Source organism: Netta rufina, assembly GCF_964035555.1.
Source record: "Netta rufina genome assembly, chromosome: 6".
NCBI classification, from domain to species: domain Eukaryota; kingdom Metazoa; phylum Chordata; class Aves; order Anseriformes; family Anatidae; genus Netta; species Netta rufina.
The window spans coordinates 27195183-27201182 of NC_140129.1; the positions used below are offsets into that span (position 1 = coordinate 27195183).

Genomic DNA, 6000 nt, shown 5'->3' on the forward strand with positions numbered 1-6000 from the left:
GGCTGCACTGACAGAGGCCTTTTTCCACGCCTGTCCTTTGCAAGAGAAACACAACATTGTTTGGGGGATTAGTTACTGTTTTGCTTGTAGGGCAGGGAGATGGTGGTACGCAAGTGCAATGAAATGGCCAAAGCACTCAGAAAGTTCTTAAATGCCATTCAGCTTCCTTAGATGTTAATAGTCCTTTAGAGCCAAGTAAGTAAGGAACGTATGTTTAACCCATACACAGTTAATGGACATAAACCCAAATCAATTGACATTGTTACTCCTAATAAATTTTACTCCACAGAAGTAATGCTAAGAGCTTACTTTTAAATGAATTTTAAAATAGCTTATGAAAACTACCACAAAATAGCAAAATTACATGTAAGTAAGGCCTCCAGACTGGAGCAACATCCCAAAAGCAGCACATTAGAAGAAAGGTTTCCGCATTAAAATCAAAATCACTAAGTATTTGGTAACCAAAAAAATAAAAAATAAAAAAGTTGAGAAGATACTGAAGATACTGGAATATCCTCCTTCATTCTAATAAACACAATTCTAAATTTCAAAACTATATGTATGAAAACATGAATCCCTGCTAGCAACACATTTGGTTTTCATGTGAAGGTCTGGGCTTTGGTCACGCAGAGTAATTCAGTCGTTCTCTCAGGCAGTTAACCCCAGGGAAGTTAAGGGAAGCCTGAAAGGAAATGTGAGAACACACATGCTCTAAGGGTGTTATCAATTTTATTTATCTCTTATCTCTCACGGATGGCCTGAGAACTCTTAACCAGCAACTGCATTTCAATCTCCAATTGGTGAAAATATTTCCTAAAGCACTCTTCATTAAAGAGCGTAAGTACTTATAATTAAGTGACAGTTTATTTATAAATGGATATTAGCTATTTCTCCCTTTCTCGTGGAACTGCAGAGATGGCAGTATCTCATAAGCCACTCACAGAGACTTGCATTTATCATTCAACAGTCGCCTTTAACTTGTCCAAAAAGCAATTGCAGTGCAAGACAAAGGAGCATGCAAACAGAGGTCTAATTGCATCACCTATTTCTTCTTCCAAGGTGCAAAAGCTGAGGAAAGTAAAAGCTGGTTGAACTCCCACATTTCAAACAAAAATCCATTTAGTTATGCCTGTCTGATTTACCTGAGTAACTATTTGCCTACAAGCTGTAATGCTCTGTAGGACACGCTGGGCCACAGCACACACAATCAGCACAGACTTGAGCTGAGTAACACAGACCACTGCAAAACGGCCACGTTCCTGTGAACTGCATCTGGGCATCTCAGCCTTGTATGGCGACATGTCAGTGAGACTTCTGTGAGCACAGTAACTACTGTGTGCCTGAAGAAATCATGGTATAAGTGATAAGCAGCAAGAGTTTCCTAATAATTGTGAAATTCTCCAAACTGGGAAAGGAGATTCTGCTATGTAATTCTGTGACAAAACATAGCAGAGATTACTTCCAGAAAATTTTAAAATCTTGGAAATTAAAAAGGCTTTCAGAAGCCTACACAGAACTATTTTGTGCTATTTCAATGGATTACAAGTCCTCGAGGAAAAACAGCTTCTGTTCCCAAATGAGCATATATGAACAGCTGGCCCAGACAGCAAGAGCTGCTGTTACGTTACCACGCCGCTCTCCTCCTGGGTCTGCCTTCTGCCCAAACCATCCTCCCCTTCCCTTTTTCTCCTACCTTCACAGTTCCTTCTTCCCACTACAAACAGGCCCGCAGTATACATGCACGCAAACCATTTTTACAGTTGTTTAGGCTGGATCACAATGAAACTCAGGAGAATTTTGCCTGGCCATTTTATGGAAAGTGACAGCACCAGAGTGAAAGCGAGGTATTAAAAAAAAAAAAAAAAAAAAAGACGCACAGTCAACCATCTGCTGAAAGATTCTCTTGTTTGACCATTTTTATAATTGGTGAGAATGGAAGTGAGGTGACACAAAAACAGGATGTGAAGGCATGGGATTCATGTGATCTTGTACCAAATTTAAACCCAGACTGGCCGGGGGGCGGGGGAGCAGAGGAGGGATGAGGCAGAATCCCGATGTACCAGAGGATCTAGCTAATGGCAGCGTGAAGACCTAGGAAAACAGGCCACAGAAACTCACTGTTTAGCAGTTTCAGAAAAATAATCTAATGGTGACTTCAGTGCCAAACGAAACGTGGCATGTGACTATTTGTTTTGATTGCTTAGATAAACTAAAGAGTTAGCACAGAATTTTTAGTCCATCATAATTGTCAAAAGACCCTTAACGCAATCCCTTTACCTCATCCAACCGTCTGAAATGCCACCAGCAAGCCATTCTAGCTTTCTTTCCTAGGCACAGGTTAGCTTTCAGGACCAAGCACACCATCCTGGTATCCTCCCTTCCACTATTTTCAAAGTTGCAACCTCCACTCAGTTTTCCAGAATACGCTTGTACAACAGACAGTCCACTTTTTACACGTAAGCACAAAACAACGCACAAAAAATTTCCACATCCATTCAGCAACACTTTAATAAAACAACCCGCCAAGGATAACAAGGCCCCAGAGGGACACAGCCCCCAAATACTGATCAGGATCTTCCTGATCAGATAAAACAGGCAAGCAAGTTCAAAGAAAATATTTCATTTTCACAAAATCACCCTGCCACGCACTCACATTCAGCTGTTATTCGGGGTGCCAACCATGTAGCTCTTTGCAAGCACTGAAGCCTGTACGACGTGCCACACAAACACGGAGGTTAACAACAAAACACACAAAACATTCACACGCAGCAAATGTTCTCGATAAACATCGGCCTCGTGCCTCCAGAGCCAGTGGTTAAGCTTCAGTTCCTGCTGCGAGCTGGGGGTAGGTGGATCCTTCTGCCCAAACAGGGGGCACTGCAGGAACAGAGCCAAAATGATGTGCCCTGGGTATTGGCTTACCATATATTCAAAATATGCTAATGGCACTGACATGTAAATAGCACTTAATGAACTCTGTCCGCTAATAGAGAGTTCGGCCACTCAACGGAGCAACTAGCATTACTCCTAAGATCACAGGATTTTGCTTTTATTCGGGGCTTTGACAAACGTAGCTGCTAATAATCAGCCACTCGTTCTGCTCGCAGAAAAACAGGGCAGACTTAACTTTCCTGCGACGACACTGTAAGCACACCCAACCCCGACAGTATTTTTAGCAAGGGTGTTCAATCAATACTGCTATGTACAACCTCAACAGGGCTTCTGCAGGACAACAGAATTATAAAGCATGGCAGCAAATAAGACATTTCATGGAAAATTGTAATTAACAAGAAAAAAAAACACCACTAAACTAAACCCTAAGGAGGTGAATCTGATTTCAAAAAAACTTAACAGCAGACGAAAAGAAAACGCACTAAAAGGTAAAATATTACAACATTTCTGCTTTTGATGGAAACATGTTCATATTTCAATGTTTGCTTTAGTTTAAAAAAAAAGGAACAAAAATCTAAAAATACATAGAAGCTGTAATGACAACAAAGTTATCTTCAAAAAATCAGACCCACAGTTACATTTCTGAGCTTATAAAGCAAAAACGTGCCTGGGAAATGTGTAGAAACACACGTAGGTATTTGTAAGCTTATCACTCAGAATAATATTTTATCAACATGGTGCAAACCTGAGGTGTATGCCAATATGTAAAAATAACTTTTTAGGTCAGCGAAGCAAGAAATCCATTGTCAAGAAAATGGCATCCATAAGATTACGATACTGAATATTTTATATTTAGGCAACGAACTGGAAAGCTCTCCCTCGATATAGCCGTCTATTAAGATGACGTTTTTACCGGTTTTAATCTCCCCGGTGTGCTCCTGCAGCCCATATTTATAACGTAACGAGCTCATAAATGCCTGCATGTGTGCGAGCACACCCGGGGAGCTCCCAGCGATGCCGGCAGCAGCCGGGCGGCCACAAGCCCCCGGTGCCATCCAGCCGAGTTGAGCTCAGGGGCGAGCGATACCCGCAGCTGGGAAAATGCATGTGCAGGCTACCGGCTAACAAACGACGGTTCAGCTGCGAGCCATTAGCACTTCTGTAATACACCAGCGACACGAATATTTTCCGTGTCACGGTTTAAATAAAAAAAATAAATAAATAAAACGCTGGAATCGGGGAGGCTCAGCACAAAGTTCACCCGCATGTGCTCTCCCCATCCGATCCGCACGCTCTCGGCGCCGGTGGGCGCGCTTCACCCACGCCGGCAGAGCGAGCTGAGCTGAGCTGAGCTCCGGGAGGGTTTTTTTTTTTTTGGGTAGGGGCCGGCTCTCCCTCCCCAAACCTCGCACGGCAGCAGCCGAGAGGCACCAGCCCCAGGTGCGCGGTGGCCGGGGAGCCCCAGGCGGTTACACAAGCGGGCAGGAGAGCACCGAGAGCCCCCCGGGGGGGGGACCCGCCGCCTGCCCAGCGCCGCTCCAGCCCCTTCTCCCCGGCCACAGCCAGGGCAACGTGCGAGTGCCTGGGGAGAAGCGCACGGCCGCCAACTTTCCCCTCCGACCTGCCGCAAACCAACCCTACGCCCCCCTCGGGACCCCCCCCACAGCCGGGTTTCGCCCCAAAACCCCCCTCCGAGGGGGATCACGGCCCCCCCAACCCCTCCCCGCCCCCTTACCTTCATATAACAGCCACGTCCTTGCCGATGGAGCGGGGGAAGACGCGGTGGGGGGGCGGGGGGGGGGGGCGGCCGCGGGAGCGCGGAGGGGAGAGGCGCGGGGGCTGCGCTCGCCGCTGCCGCCCCGCGACCCCCCGCGCGCGCGCGCGCCCGTGCCCGTGCCCGCGCGCGCAGCAGGCGGGGGCGCGCCCGGGGCCGCGCTCGGGGCCGGCCCCGCCCCTCCTCGCCTCGCCTCTCCTCGCCGCGCCCGCCCCCCCCCCCCTCCCTTTTTTTTCCGCCTCGACACCGCCCCTCAGTCCCCCCGCAGCGCCCGGCCCGGCCGCGGCCTCGGCGGCAGCGGGGCCCGCATCGTACTGCGGCGGCTGGGCCGAGGGGAAAAGGGCTGGAGGAGGAGGAGGAGGGGGGAGGAAGGCGGCGGAGCCCCCTCCGGCTCCTCTCCCGCCCCTCCCTCCCCGTTCTCCTCACAGCTGAGCAGCCGGCGGGGCCGCGGCTGCCCCCTCGCAGCCCTCACACGGGGCACGGCGCCGCCTGACGCCCGGCGGCCCGGGGGGGAGCAGGGGGAGGAACGGCGCCGCCTCCCCGCCTGCGCCCGCCTCACGCGGGCGGCAGCAGCAGCCTAGCAACCAACATGGCGGCCGCGCCGGCACCCGGCGGCGGGCTGGAAGCGGTCGGGGGAGCGCGGAAAACGTCGCGAGAGGGATACTTGGCACCGCCCCCCCGTTGAGGTGGGAGGCAGGGAGTGCGGCTCGTAGCCTGATTGGATGGATGTGCTGTCAATCAAAGGATGGGGGCGGTGGATTGGCTGTCTGAGCTGTCAGTCACGCCGAGCGGAGCGGGTCGGGCCGCAGCGCTCAGCGGGCTCGGGGCGGCTGTGGCAGGGGCTGTGAGGGGAGGGTTGGCTGCGCGGCGGCGGGTGGCAGCCGCTGCCCTTACATAATCCCGAGTTACTATTCCGAACCCCGAATTATTAAAGTACAGCCGTTCATAATCAGCCCTCGACACGCAGAATAACGCGGCTGGGAAGGAGTTCTGGGCTCTCACAACCCCCCACGCAGCAGATGCAGGATGACGCTGAGGCAGCTCGCACAGCTCCTTACTCGGAGGCTTTCTGAAGTGTCACTCCGCTGGTGTTTGGAAACCTGCTTCCAGCCTAAATTTGTTCACGGCCATATGACAGCCATTTGTGCCAGCCTTGCTCCTCTGCTTAAATAGCCTCTGGGTGGTGGTTACCCCCGGTTTGCTTTCACAGGCCATACAGCTTCGTTCTGCTAGGCTGAATAACCCACCCAGCCTCTTGGCCTCCTCCATCTGTGTGAGTGTTGGGGCACACAGCATCACCTCACAGCATCGCCTCGCTGAGCTCTCCTCTCACA

General features: G+C 50.6%; 1 protein-coding gene across 3 annotated transcripts in view; it reads right to left on the reverse strand.

Annotated features, from left to right (window-relative positions):
* The window catches only part of PTPN4 (protein tyrosine phosphatase non-receptor type 4), a 108297-nt gene extending 103536 nt beyond the window's left edge, over nucleotides 1-4761 (reverse strand). For 2 of the 3 annotated variants that reach the window (XM_084289568.1, XM_084289563.1), the window contains exon 1: nucleotides 4628-4761. The gene's annotated coding sequence lies outside the window, so the exon portion shown is untranslated. The remainder of the gene's footprint in view (nucleotides 1-4627) is intronic. The other variant, XM_084289564.1, reaches the window with a different exon arrangement.
* Between the last annotated feature and the right edge of the window lie 1239 nt (nucleotides 4762-6000).